Here is a 14,357-nt window from a genome sequence, read left to right as displayed (position 1 = left end):
CCTTGGGGTCCAGTACCATGCATGGAACAACTGCTCTTACTAGCTTTCTTCACCCAGTGAAAGAACACATAAATATATTCCGCTAAAGAATGCAAATGTAGTTTACCTAGGAGCTTCTTAAATCATGCATATGGGTTTTTTCTAATGTGTGAAAAGTACTCTGGCTTGCCGTCCCGTCCTTCTATATAGGGACAATCTGTTGAATTTTAAGCATACTTATAGACAAGAAGGAGAACAGCTACACAAATTAAAAATCCAGAATTTTATTGTGCATCTTCCATTATGCACATGACACTGCTACCACTTTGTCTAGGGTTTGTCTGGGGTACCACTGTTATTGCTCCCTTAAGGACAGATGAACCAAAGGGCTGCGGACTAAGCTCATAAATGGAAGGAAGGCCTCTTGCTGCTTTCCACATCCTAGGGAAACAAATCAGAAAAAGAAAAAAGAGAGAGAAATAGTTATCATACCTAAATCCTCAGAAGCTGGGGGAAGGGGGGAAATGGAGAAACAAGAATCACAAACACCACCCTTGTAGCTGCTGGCTTCGTTGCTGGGGCCACCAAAGACTCATCAAGGATACTGAGACTAGCCACAGAGATGATTCTTCATCGTTGGGAGTAGGGTGGGTGCAGGGGAGGGAGAAAGAGGCACAGTAGAGAATATGAGCTCTTATCAGAAAAGCATGCTGTTCCCTAGAGCCCCTGCCCCCCTCTGGGTGCATTACCTGTCTTGTGACGAGGCAACTTGTATCTGGTACCGCTGATCTAGCATCAAAATCCTGTGAAAATATTTCATAAAGAAACAATGTCCATAAAAGTTGACTACGATCCCAGAAGCCTTCTGTTTGCTACCATCCCCAAAACTAGCTTCTAGGGCTACCACGAGAAACATTTCAGAAATTCAGGGAGAACGGTTCATCTCTAAGGCAAACTGCAATTTTGTTTGCTCCTCCAAGAGCTGGTCACCAGTGCTGGCACAGCTTCTGCGGCCTGACTGTCATGGCGTAAGCACAGCTGAATTTGAAGAGAAAGGGGTGAAGTGAAAATACTTCCCAAGACATTCTCTGTGGTCCTCCCTGTATTCCTATATCAGGAACCAATTTAAATCAAAGCCCCACATTCAGCTTCTCAAGAACTTACGTTTTATAAGGTTACCAAAGTCAAATAAAAGTCTACACATGTATGCAACAAATTTGATTAGCCAAACAAGTCTGCATGGGCAAAAGTGAAAACTGAAAGAATATCTCCCATCCTCAGGCCTTATGCCGCCTCGAAATTATGGTCCATTAAGAGGCTCTTGGAAAACACCTCCCCAACTATGGACTCTACACCCCCCCACCCCCGCCCTTGAGCTACAAGCCATCACAAACACTATCCCAGGTTGTACAACTGCAAACCTGTCTACTGAACTTTCCTTATTTGGCCTCATTCACACCACTCAGAATGTGGCAGCCATTTAGACCAGGGGGGGGGCAAACTATGGCTCTTCAGATGTTCATGGACTACGTTTCCCATGAGCCCCTGGCAGGAATTGCAGTCCATGGAGAGCCAGTTTGGCCTCCCCTGTTTTTAATGATCACCAGAGTACCTGGGCATTTCCATGGCTGACTCAGAGCAACAATTCCTCCTCAGCTTTCATCTCTTAACACCTGCCCTGTACTTAAGATTCAGAATTTACATTTTCATCAACTGGACTTGAGTGAAGTAAAACGAAGTTGCACCCATCTGTAAGTGTTGTTAAAAGAGCATCTTCTGCTCAGGCACCCATGGAAACAGCGCTTGAGAGGCCTACCACTGGAGAGGTCTCTAGAGTGAAGAGTCTTCAGGGGAGGGGGCTGTGTGCTGGGGCCAGAAACTTGTTCCCACCATGTGCTCGTGCCCCCTTTAACCTCAGTACCTCTAAAGCAGGGGTAGTCAAACTGCGACCCTCCAGATGTCCATGGATTACAATTCCCATGTCCATGGACTACAATTCCCAAATGCTGGCAGGGGCTCATGGGAATTGTAGTCCATGGACATCTGGAGGGCCGCAGTTTAACTCCACCTGCTCTAAAGCCACCAAAGAGGAGCAGGCAGTGGGGCTGGAGGGGCAGTACGGGTGCCTGCACTGAAGATACTTGAACAACAGTGCTACACTGACTTGTAGCTGTTGTTCACCTAGTTGTTCCTGTGCAGGCCAATTGCTGGAAGATTTCTCCACTACTTTAGGGAGCTGCCCCCCCTCCAGTCTGTCTTGCAAGTGCTTCCTGCCTAACCGTCACGTGACTTGGGAGCAGCCCCTCCTTCTCCCCTGGGTCTCTGGAATGGCCATGAGCTTAAAGAACAAGTTCAGCCTTTCTTCCCTCCCATCTCACAGCGGTGCAGGGGGAAAGGATGTGCGCCTGGATAGGGACCACTAGATGAACAATAGCCACAGGTAAGCGCAACCCTGGTTTTTATCGTTGTTGTCCTGTGCAGTCAGTCCCACATGGGTGACTACAAAGCTCTTACCAGGAGGCAGGGTGAACTCAAAGAGGTAAGTGTAAGACAGCAGTCCCCACTGATCTCTCCCTTCTCCTGTTAACATCCACAGCATAGTGCCTCACAAAGGTGTCATCCAAACACTAAGTTTCTGTGTGGAAAATGTCTAGTAATGGAATATCCCTTCGAAAAGCAGCAGATGTAGCTTGTGGCCCTAACATGAAGCAGGCAGCAAACAAATCCCCCTCTGGGAAGCCCCAACAACCTTGGTAATTTATCAAATGTCAATGGACCATTTGTGCAAAGGATCTCCCCATTCTGCTGAGCGAATCCCTCTTGGTGACATGAAGGATGGCGGTAGTGGCGTCTGTCTGTATCCGAGCCACCTTCCCATGGAGTTGAGCTGCAAATGAGTTATGAGCCAAACAACCTCCTTTCAACTCTAGGATGTGTAACTGCCATTTGTCTATGAACCACATACTTCTAACCTGCAGACCCTAACAATGAGACCTGCATCCTAATAGTGACCCATTAGTAGTCAGGACAATCTCAGGGGAAGACATGCCAAATGGAATCCCCGCTAAAAGATTAGAATCAACCATCCACCACTGTAATTCCTTGAGTATCCCCCTGGAGACAGAGAAATAATGATTCTGTGAATCAGTGGCAGCCCTGAAAACTCCAAAGAACCAGTTTTGAAAGGGTCTAATTTTCAAATGAGCAAAGGGGTATAGTAAGAGGCCAAAAGGCCTAAGAGTCTCTGAATGGTAACGGCACTCTGATATCCGTGGGAAATCAACTGCCATGCTATAAGAGCTATCTGCAAGGCTTATCCTTGGGAAGGCAGACCCTAGCAATAGCACAATCAGGAGCCAATAAAAGAAATTGAGAAGGAGTCTTCTCATTCTTCTTCCAAAAATTCTTCCAATTTTTCCTAAGCCCCAACTTTTGGCAAATAGAAGCTGTGTCTGCCCATGAAGGAGCAGTAAAGATCCAATCATCTAAAGAGGGAGAAACGGAATACCCATGGGAACTGTGGCTAGATCAACAGGTAAAACTACATATTCATAGGGGATCCCCTGGTATTTGAACCTAAGATGCTATCTGAAGACAGAATGGGTATATGGAAGTAAGCCTCCTGGAAGTTCAGGACAGTAAACCTGTGTTCCACAGTTGTGAAATACAAGTGAGAAAACCCATTTTACATTTACATACACTAAGAATTACCATCTCTCAAATCTAAGATGAGATGCATGCCTACATCCCTTCAACAAGGAAAAACCTAGAATAAAAATCAAACAGCACTCTTCTCCAGGAGTGACTGTATTTTTAAACCCAACTCAGAAAGACAATTATTGACTGCCAGCTGAAGGGAGGGGGGGGGAGTTGACTAAACCCCAAGCAATGGCCTTAAGCCATAGTATAGTACAGCTGTACTCCACTCCAGACCTCTTGAAACTAGGGGTAGAACTAGGAACTATTAAATGCCAGAAAGCAAGCCTGCCCAGACTCTGTATCATTCCAATTTTAGTATATGTGCTGCTGAAGCGAGCACTGGCTTGCCCAGACTCACCAGCCTAAACCTGGAATGAGAATGCCACTGTGAGGAGGTTGTTGATTAGAGTTTGGCTAAGGATGCGGCTGGAAAGGCTTCTGCTAGTAGGACAGTTGGGACAGTAGCGTGCCATGAATAAGGATAACATCCCAAAAGACCTGGCTGTTTATGTTTCTTAATTTCCCATAGGAATTCATCCATCCTGCTGGAATTACCTTGGAAAGGCAGATCTTCCACCTTGGCCTTGGCCTCAGGGGGAGAGCAGAAGAACACAGCCAAGCATGTATGCATAAATTACTTTCTGACTAAATTACTTTCACCAGGGATCTTTTCTCCTCTGGCAAATGGTCCAAGTAAGGAGTGGCCTCCTCCCACAAGAGGAGCTGATAGGTGGCCATTATAGCCTGGTAACTGGAGACAGAGGAGCAGGAAGCCTAAACCTTCCTACTGAGAGTCTGTCTTCCTGCCTTCCGTGTCAGCAGGGGCTATGTGGCTTCCAGATCTATACTTGGATTGCATTCCTCTGGCTACCAATGATGAGGGAATGGGGTGGCTGAACAGCAACACGCATCCCATCTGTCAAACTTTCTTGATGATTCCACAAGAGATAGCTGAAATGGAAAAGAGATACTCTCAAGCAGAGGAACGGTAACCAGACCTGTGGCATTCAGGTAAAGGCAGCCTAGGATTTCATCCTTTGGCTTGCTATTCATGACAGTCACCTGTATATGTCAAATGCTTGGGCTATCCTCAGCATCTGTTCCAAACAACTGAAAATTCTCATTCAGAGACATGGGTCACCCTGAGAAAGTTTGGATGGAACATAAGAACCAGTTAATGAAATGCATTCCTCTTCTTTAGAAGCATAAATGGGAGGCTTAGGAGTCCAGTAAGCAAGACTTGAGGTGAAACTGAAGATCATCCCTATACCATAAGGCAGGGGTAGTCAAACTGCGGCCCTCCAGATGTCCATGGACTACAATTCCCATGAGCACCTGCCAGCATTCACAGTGGCTCATGGGAATTGTAGTCCATGGGCATCTGGAGGGCCGCCGTTTGACTACCCCTGCCATAGGGGAATCCCAAGGATGATCCCAGTCTTGAGATGAAGGCAGCATGTTGGTGGACCTGGGTAGGAACTGACCAGGATGACCGTAGCAGAACCAGAGAACTTGAGTGTCATTTCAACGCTGAATCCTCAGGTGCAGTAAGATCATACATGGTCACTGAACATGCTGGCTCTTAGACACAGCCACCGATGGTGAGCCCCTTGCGTGTGTCACGCTCGAGCTATTTGTACAGAAGGTTCCAAAGACAGCAGAGAACTTATATGGCTTGAGCACGGGAGATAAAGGTTTTGATTACCAGGGGTCCTGCTTCCACAGCATCATTCCAGGGTTTATGCACCAGGGGGGTAACTTAACTCACCATAATGGACTAGGTGGCAAATCAATTTATGGTGAGAAGCTTACTGATGAGAACTTCCTCCTCAAGCACACAGCCTCTGGCATCTTTTCTGTGGCAAATGCTGCACTGCCAAGACTGGTAGGTTGGATAGAAAACGTGGTCTTTGGCCAGGTGAAAGATGGAATAAACGTTGCGGAATCAATGGAATGCTTTGGAACCAGGAAAGACAAGCCAGAAGATCACCATCTCTGACTGTGGGCAGCTGTCATAAATCCCTTTGTCTTAACCAGCCAACCATTCCTTCTGAAACTGGGGCTGGCACACCGCCTGGAATGCTTTAGTCCCCTGTAACCCTTGTGAACCTGACTTACTGCTGCTCTTTATTGGGTTTCAATTTTTGCACCCACACAAGTCCAACTGGACTGAAGGCGAATTTGTTTGCAATATGAATGAAACAAGTTAAACCACACACAAATTGTGTCAAAACCAAAGGTTCCTGAAATGGGCAAAGGTTATATAGCCCCTTAAGAAATCTTGTAGATAAATGGGGGGGGGGGGGAACTGATCTTTCCTTCTCACATGGTAACAAAATATGGCAGCAAGGTGGACCTTTTAGAGATGAAGAAGCCATACCCATTCCAGCCATACCCATTCCTTATTATATACCTATAACCAAGCCTTACCTAGAGAACCCTCCTTACCAGAGATAAAACCGTCTCCATTTATACATGTAAGTGAATGTATTTACCTACTGAGAAAGTACAAAGTCATCCAAGCCTCCATGCTCCTGGGTTCCTGAATCAACCTCTTCAAGCAGACCTTGGAACCGATTGCTGAGCATTAGTGGATTAGACCTTCTCCTTATTCTTCTACTCCTATGTGTAACATTCTTCTAATTATTACCCTCCTGTATTAGGAGCACTTTGCATGGAGAACACACACACACACACGTAAATGTGTTCAGCCCCAGAATACAAGATGATTCACCTTCTGCCAGAAAGAACAGTCTGGATTCTAGACCATCTTCACCTTGCAGTCTAGGAATGGGTGAAGGTGCCTGTCATGAGCAAAGGAACCAAGTAAATGGGAAAGCTAGAGGGCAGGGACCCAAACAGCAAAGCGACTAAGCCATGGCAATGGGACAATGTAGGGCCATGAAAAAGGCTCGATGGAAAGAAAAATCAAGGAGATATGAGAGGGCTTCATAACAAAACCTCATGAAATATGAAGAACAGAAGGAAGTCGGGGGAGAGCGTCAGGTGGGAGACAAAGAGGTAACAGAGTGGATTTCACACAAATATTCAACGAGAGCACTGCTGGGCTATGGCCTCTGAAGGCAGTAGTCTGGAATTTTCAAAAAGCTTTTTTTTTAATTAATTAAATTTATAGGCCACTGCTCCTGGACCAGCCAACTAACAGCGGCTAACAACAAATGTAAAAATACAAAGTTAAAATCACAATCATAACATTCAATAATAAAACAAGCACTACCTCCCACCCCTAATCCCTCCCCTCTGCCATTTTTCTGGGTAAGATGTTAAGCATTGGAATATTTTGGAGGAAGAGCTAGAGATCTTCCTGGTCTGGTTTCTGGCGGAAAGAGCTTCTTCTGGCAGAACAGCTCCGTCTGACAGGCCCTGGAGAACCATATTACTTCGCTCAGGGCCCTTAATTCTTCCGTAAGTTTATTACACCAGGTAGGGGCCAGGACCAAAAAGGCCCTGGCCCTGGTCGAGGCCAGGCAAACATCACTCAGGCCAGGGATCACCAGGCTGTTGGGATTTGCAAAGCAAAGATCCCTGTGAGGGACAAGGAGTTATACAGTCCCTCAGATATACAGGGCCCAGACTGTGAATGGTCTTAAAGGTCAGAACCAAAACCTTGAAGTTGATCTGGAATTCAACCGGCAACCAATGCAGTTGCCTCAGCGCAGGCTGGATATGGGCTCTCCAAGATATTCCTGTGAGGAATCCTAGCAGCTGCATTTTGTACCAGCTGTAGTTTCCGGGTCAAGGATAAGGGAAGACCCATGTAGTTACAGAAATCCAATGTAGAGATTGTTTCCGGTAGGGTTGGGCGATTCGGCCGCTTTGGCGGCCGTTCCCGCCGGCCGCAGCCAGCGCCACGGAATTCCGCGCCTGCGTGGTTGCACCCACTGTCACGCCACGGCGCTGGCTGTGGCCGGCGGGAATCGCCCAACCCTAGTTTCCGGTGGTCAGGTGGCCTACCCTGGTGACCTGAGCCTCCACTGAAAAGGTGGCATGAAGTGTCACACCCAGATTCCTGGCCCAATGTGAGATTTTCAATTACCCTTCATCCAGGTTGGTGAGCTAAGCCCTGGCAAGGCGGTGAGCTAACAACTCATGGTCGACACTGTAAATACTATCAACAGGACTAACAACACAAAAAGCACCAACCTGTCCCTATCCAGCTGTCGCTGGAGATCATCCATCAGGGCGGCCAGCACCATATCCACCCTGTGGCCAGGGCGGAAGCCAGATTGGAATGGGTCAAGAGCTGAAGTTTCCTCCAAGTATGCCAGGAGCTAATCCGCCACGGTGCTTTCAATCACCTTCCCCAGAAACACAAAATGTGAGATGTGGCAGTAACTGGCTGGTCCCTGGGAACCAGCAATGGTTTCTTTAGTAAAGGACAAACCACTGCCTCTTTAAGCCTCTCCGGGAACACCCCTGACATAAGGGAGAGATTTAACCATCTCCTATCTTCCCATCACCTGATTTAAGTATCCAGTAGGGGCAGGGATCTAGGGGACAGGGGGTTGCCCTTACCAAACCCAGCAGCTTGTCCACTTTGGATAATGAAAGCTAGCTGAAGCCATCAAATGTTCCCTCCCAAGATGGCCAAGGGGCTAGCTCTCTTTCCATATCAAGTGTGGGTGGAAGGTCGCGGTGGAGCAATGACCAAGGCCTTGCAACTCAATTCACCAAGGCCTTGCAACTCAATTCCAATTGACTATCATTTTGGCACCCTACTCAAGGGCAGTTAGTGACCAAGCAACCCTAAACAATTGTGCAGGGCATTAAGCTCACAGACACTATGGAGGTGGCATAAAACTCACGTTTAGCCATCTTCACCACCATCTCATATGCCCTCATAAGCATGCAACAGGATGTTCTTGCAGTCTTGTCACGAGTCTTCCTCCACACATGCTCTAGCTGTCTCAATTCCCACTTCCTCTCTTTGGCTCCTTCGAATACTAAGGGGCCAGTTTAAGGCGAGGGTGGAGTGTTTTAGGGAGTGATCCTGCCAATGGTAGCAGAAAGATGGACCTGCCAGTCCACCACTAAATCTGTCAACAAGTCCCACAGAGCATTCAGGAATCCATTTGGATCCATAAAGTCTCTGTGGGTGGGCTAATATATGCCCACGGCCTGAACAGGGAGGGGGTAGTATCTGGAGCCAGGTCTTCAGGGCTTGGTGGTCTGACCATGGGTCAGCATTAACTACCATCAAATCAAGGGTATGGCCAGCTTGATGGGTGAGGCAGGCAACAAGCGCAGAGGGGAGCGCAGACAACTCAGCATGGACGTTGACGTCCCTCAGAATCAAAGGTCTGGGGACCTGCAGTGCCCAAGTGGTCACTACCTGACAGGGCAGCTGGTGGTGCATTAAGTGAATAGTGCACCAACCAGTTGGTCAAGTTCTTGACTGAATCCCATCCGAGGCCAACACACTCGACTCCTAGGATCAAAGGCACTGGGAAAGCCTTATATCCCGGACCAGTATTGCCACCCTCCCCCCACCTGAAGGCTGGGACTGATGAAGGACCGAGAATGTATTAAATGTATTACCCAAATCCATTTCAATTCTCAACTGCTTTTACAGAATAAAGGACATTTCATCAGGATGTAAGAAAATGCATCAGCTGACCCAGCTAACCTTCTATTTGTACTTGGTTGTAACAGCCTGATGGCATCCCCCTCCTGCCTGCCTAGGCGTGTCCTAAATGAAATAGGACTGATAAGTTCCTGGCTCCTGCCCTCCCAAGTGATACTTCTTTACTTTATTTGTACATCCCTTTCCTCCCCAGCAGGGACCTATCTTCTCATCTCCATTCTACCCTCACCCTACCCTGTGAGGTAGGTTAGGTTGACTCTCCCTTGGCAGAGTAAGGATTTGAGCCTGGGTCTCCTACATCCTAGCTCAACACTACAACTATTATGCCCCACAAATTAATAAATCCCCAAAACAAAAGAGTCAGCTTCCTAGAGTGTGCATGGGTCTCAGAGGAAGCGGTGATTCAGGGCAAACTTTTCAGTGCAATCCCACCTGCCCAGCTTAAGTTTCATTTGTCTTTTCTAAAGAGAGTCCCAACAAGTTCATTCATTTCAGGTTTGGGGTAGGATGTAATTATCACCTGCAGAAGAAATACAAATCCAAAGTTAATAGTGAAAGAAAACCCTGCTCAAAGAATGAGTTTTAAAACATTGCTTCGTGCCACTATAAACCCACACACAGTATTTGCTGGAATGAGAAAGGCAGGATTCTGCTAGCATTTCAGAAACAGTTGATACCAGCAGGATCAGGAAGACAGGCCCCTCTCAGGACCGCCCACAAAGGGGAATGGTACCTTGCTAACTACTCTGTCCTGCATGTGGCTGACATATAATGATCATGCCTCTTGTAATCTGCCATCAGGGAAGCTGGCCTCATTCACTTGCTTTGTGTGGCTCTCATGCAAGGTGCTCTTGCTGTCTTGCTCATTCGGCTGGACACAGGGGAGGGGAAAACTGGTCTCCAAAACAAAGCAAAAGAGACAGAGGGGGGAAATGCCTAGCCACTATCATGTCAGCACAATGTAAATGCTTTGTTTTGTTCCAATTCACTTTTGAGTGTGCTGGACTAGCTGAGCCCCGCCCCCCCTCGTTACATATACTGGCTGAGGCCCCCTCTCTGCTCTCTCCCTTGCAATTCATGGAGGGAACTCCAAACAGTGAGAATGAACAGCAAACAATGAACAGCCATCATAAAATCTTATCAGTTTTGCTTCTGCAGCTGCGTGGAAGAAATACAAAGTGGATTTTTGCAACTTAAGCCTCCGTTCTCTGGCATGGGAATTATTCTGATTTCAAGAAAAGTTGTAGACAGTATTCAGAGTAGGCTGCAGATTAATGGTGAATTGGGTGTTTCTGTTCATACCACAGTTACAGTTACTCTGGGGAAGGACAGGTTATAAATAAAAATGTATTATTATTGTTAATATTAAACTTGTGTGTACACCGCCCTTATGCTAAGCACAATCCTTCTGTTATGCACTTATAATAATCTGGAAGCTCTCTTGCATTAACTGAGTACTAGACAAGTTTCCTTTCGCAATGATGCCAGGAGCTTCTGTTAAGTCTGTCAGGAATATCTGAATTCCACAAGAAATCTTAGTTCACTCTCTTTCAATTTCTCATTGGCTTATCTTCCTGTTCTATGTTGGCTTCTTGATATAAACTTCTTTTCAGTGAGAATTATTTCTAACCTGTAACTTGATTCATGAGGGAGATTCTGTGGCAAGAATCTAGGCCTCAAATATATTATATTTCACCGGGTCTTTATGTTGAAACTAAGTTTGTACATCTATTCAAGCATTTCCTTAATCTTTACGATCATTAGAAGTACTGAGACTGGAGAAAATTTTGAAATGGACGGCTACATATAGCAGGCAGTATTTTTGGAAGAAAATGTTAAATAACTTTAACCTGACAATATAGCTGCTGGGGCCCGGGAGAAACTCTGACAGAAATGATGTGCCATTACACTGCTCCTAGTGCTATTCCCTAAGTTCTGGAAGACATTAGCAGCTGTGCCAGCCGCCAAGGGAAACATGCTCTTGCTACAGGGCTCCAGAATGGAAAACATCTGTTAGGGGTGGATAAGAAAGGACTCACCATGCAGACTGACAGGATAGGGATGCTGCCTCTCATCTTTGACCGTTACATCATCTAGTGTTTGGGAATCCATCTCTCCCAACACGGCAGCCATCTCAGTTCCCAGGTGCCATCCGCATGAGCTGCTTCTTCTGCTGCCACCTACCAGTATTATTACGCTGTTGCAGCACAAGGGTATATAGAAGAAGTTCTCGTTCAGCTTGCAGAAAAAAACATACAATGGGGATCCCCTTTAAAGCACTAAGGCTCATTCTATGTTTTCCCCACAACCACCCCACACCCTTTCCACAAAAGCACTGGACAGGTAAGAACTCGGAAAGAGGCTTTGGAGGCCATCCCTGTAGATGGAGCTGGTTGGACAAAACAAACAAACAAACAAATAAAAAAACAGGTTAAAAAAATAAGATACCAATGCCACCGTATGTTTCCTGAAGAAGGGGCGTGAAGGTTTGACATCATTTGATTTCTAGCCATTCTATCTTTGTTGTTGTGAGCTATTTACACAAAAATAGAGTAGTTCTTTCTGTATACTGATATAGTTTGTATATCATAGCTATACCAACCTAAGCCAGATGAAACATTACAGAGCCAGTATGATTTTCCTGAAATTGGGTCACTGGGACTCCACTGAATGGTTTCCTGAAAAGATTAAACCAAACGTTGTGCTTTTCAAGGTGGCAATATGTTTCCTGAAAAATATGGACCAATTCTTTTTGCCATAGTATCTTCAGACTGCTACTGCCATTCCCCCCCCACTAGTCTCTTTTCTTTAGTCATCGGGGTCAGCCAGGTGCAATGATGCATGAGTGGGCACATCATCAAGAACACAGATAGCCCAGTTAAAGTGAAGGCAATGATTCCTTGATTGGACACATTGGTGAGCCCAGTTCATCATCATCATCATCATCATCATCACCATCAGAGTTGGTTCTTATATGCCGTTTTTCTCTACCCGAAGAAGTCTCAAAGGGGCTTACATTCACCTTCCCTTTCCTCTCCCCACAACAGTCAGCCTGTGAGGTGGGTGAGGCTGAGAGAGCCCTGATATTTCTGCTCAGAACAGCTTTATCAGTGCTGTGATGAGCGCAAGGTGATCCAGCTGGCTGCATGTGGGGGAGCGCAGAATTAAACCCAGCTCGCCAGAGTAGAAGTCCGCACTCCTAACACTACACCAAGCTGGCAAACACTGTCCTCCAGGAAGTACTTGTGAGCTCACCAGAAAAGAGGAGGAAATGCCCTGCAGGTCACCACCTAAACTATCCACTGGCAAGCTTGTGGCCGCTTCCTTTGTTAAGGACAGCACGTGTTAGGCTAAACTGGCAAAGTGCTTCAAAACTGACCAAGGAATCACATTGTGACAATATTGCTCTTGTTGCCACCATGCAAGTCACCATGAAAGGTGGCATGGGGGTGAGGAGAAAGCTGATGGAATTGTTTACAAAACTTGCCTCCTCCTCCAAGACCTACAACACTCAGCCCTTTGCAGCAAAGTTATACCCCGTTATTTCATAAGCAGCCACTGCACAAAGCTCTATCAGACACCAGCACAAACCTTCTCACATGGGTGAGATGAGAGAAGGTGATGTGAACAAATTGCAAAGCAACAGACCCATAAAAGCTTGCATCCATTTAAAAGACAGATTCTTAATTTGCAGCTACAAAGAATAAAATAATTTGGCACAATTGACAACATATCTAATTAAAAATGGATTGTTGTAGAGTTCCACGACCCTAGCCCAAGCTAGTCTGATCCTGTCAGGCCTTGGAAGCTAAGCAGGATCAGTCCTAGTGTGGGCTTAGATGGGAGACCTCCCCAAAATGCTGGGGTTGTGATGCAGAGACAGGCCATAGCAAACCAGCTGTGATTGTTGCCTGCCTCAAGAACTCCACAAAAATCAGCTAGGACTTGGTGGCACTTTCCACTGCCACCCAAGTTCTACTGGCAAAGAAACAGTTTTTTTCCAGGAGTGAAATAGAGAAGTCCTTTTAAATAACTGAGCAGCTTCCTAGATACAAATATGGCTGTTAAAAACGTGAAGAGTGTTTACTGTTTATCTGAATATTTCTGCTCTGATTAGCAGTCCCTCCAGTGTTTGCTTCTGTAAACCAGCTGGTAGTAATCCACTTGATACTGAGAAATCATTAGAATCGCTGGCCATTCCTGCCCTGGGAACCACAGTGAGTAGCACATGCTAAAATGCCTGAATAATGATTCCTGCTTCCAAATGCCAGAATCGAAAGAATGCAGTCACCCCGCCCTCACCCCAAATGGAACAAGTGAAATCTATTTTTTAAAACATAGTAGATTTTATGGCCTATTTTTTTCATACCTGTTCTTAATAGATGCAGACTAGTTTTGGAAAGCACCAGAACCCTGAAAAAACTTGAGTCAGAAGCACACATAAAAAAGGGAGAAGGAAAGAGGAGGGTGAGAAGACAGAGAGGGCAAGATTTCACCAAACTGCTACCCACCCCCACTGTTACTCTCCAATCAGAACTGTGTTTTAAACTGATCCTTGCTGCACGTGGACACATGAATTCTCAGAGGTGCATTCAAGTCTGCCTAAAGCCAAAAGCACAGCACCTAGCAAAACCCCCCTTCTAAGGATAAAGCACCCTTAAGCTTCACCCAGAAGAGTTTTTAAGAAGGACAGAGCAAGAAGGAAAAAGCAAACATGGGATGATCAAAAGAGCTGAAAGTTACCTGTCAACAGGTCGGAACGGGATGTCACCAAACGGCTGCATTTACTGTTTTACCACAGGGGGGAAAAGTTTAGGGAGGAACATTCTCAATGGATTTTCACAAGCTCTCTCTCTCTCTCTCTCGCCATCAGAAAGGGGAGAAGGGAAGTTTTTCTCTGGATTGTTTGACTTTAATTTGGCTCCTGAAAAGTTATTGCAAAGAACAGTAAGAAAGTATGAACTGTTAGAAAACATTTTTAAAAAGGTTTTATATATATATAAATAAATATATATATATAAATACATAGCAGAATACTGGCAAGAATTACAAATTCCCATCCCAACATGTATCA

The 14,357-nt window shown here is 45.9% G+C and overlaps 1 protein-coding gene and 1 pseudogene across 23 annotated transcripts in view; one reads left to right on the top strand and one right to left on the bottom strand.

Moving 5' to 3' along the window:
* Positions 1–247: 247 nt before the first annotated feature.
* The window catches only part of RIMKLB (ribosomal modification protein rimK like family member B), a 105,528-nt gene continuing 91,418 nt past the window's right edge, over positions 248–14,357 (bottom strand). For 2 of the 23 annotated variants that reach the window (XM_077346080.1, XM_077346100.1), the window contains exon 8: positions 248–14,207. The gene's annotated coding sequence lies outside the window, so the exon portion shown is untranslated. The remainder of the gene's footprint in view (positions 14,208–14,357) is intronic. The other 21 variants (XM_077346089.1, XM_077346096.1, XM_077346104.1 and 18 more) reach the window with 21 other exon arrangements.
* Positions 5,420–5,677, top strand: LOC143841599 (peptidyl-prolyl cis-trans isomerase A pseudogene; annotated as a pseudogene).

The sequence above is a fragment of the Paroedura picta genome, chromosome 7 (assembly GCF_049243985.1).
Source record: "Paroedura picta isolate Pp20150507F chromosome 7, Ppicta_v3.0, whole genome shotgun sequence".
In the NCBI taxonomy this organism is placed as follows: domain Eukaryota; kingdom Metazoa; phylum Chordata; class Lepidosauria; order Squamata; family Gekkonidae; genus Paroedura; species Paroedura picta.
This window is presented reverse-complemented; position numbering and strand designations above follow the sequence as displayed.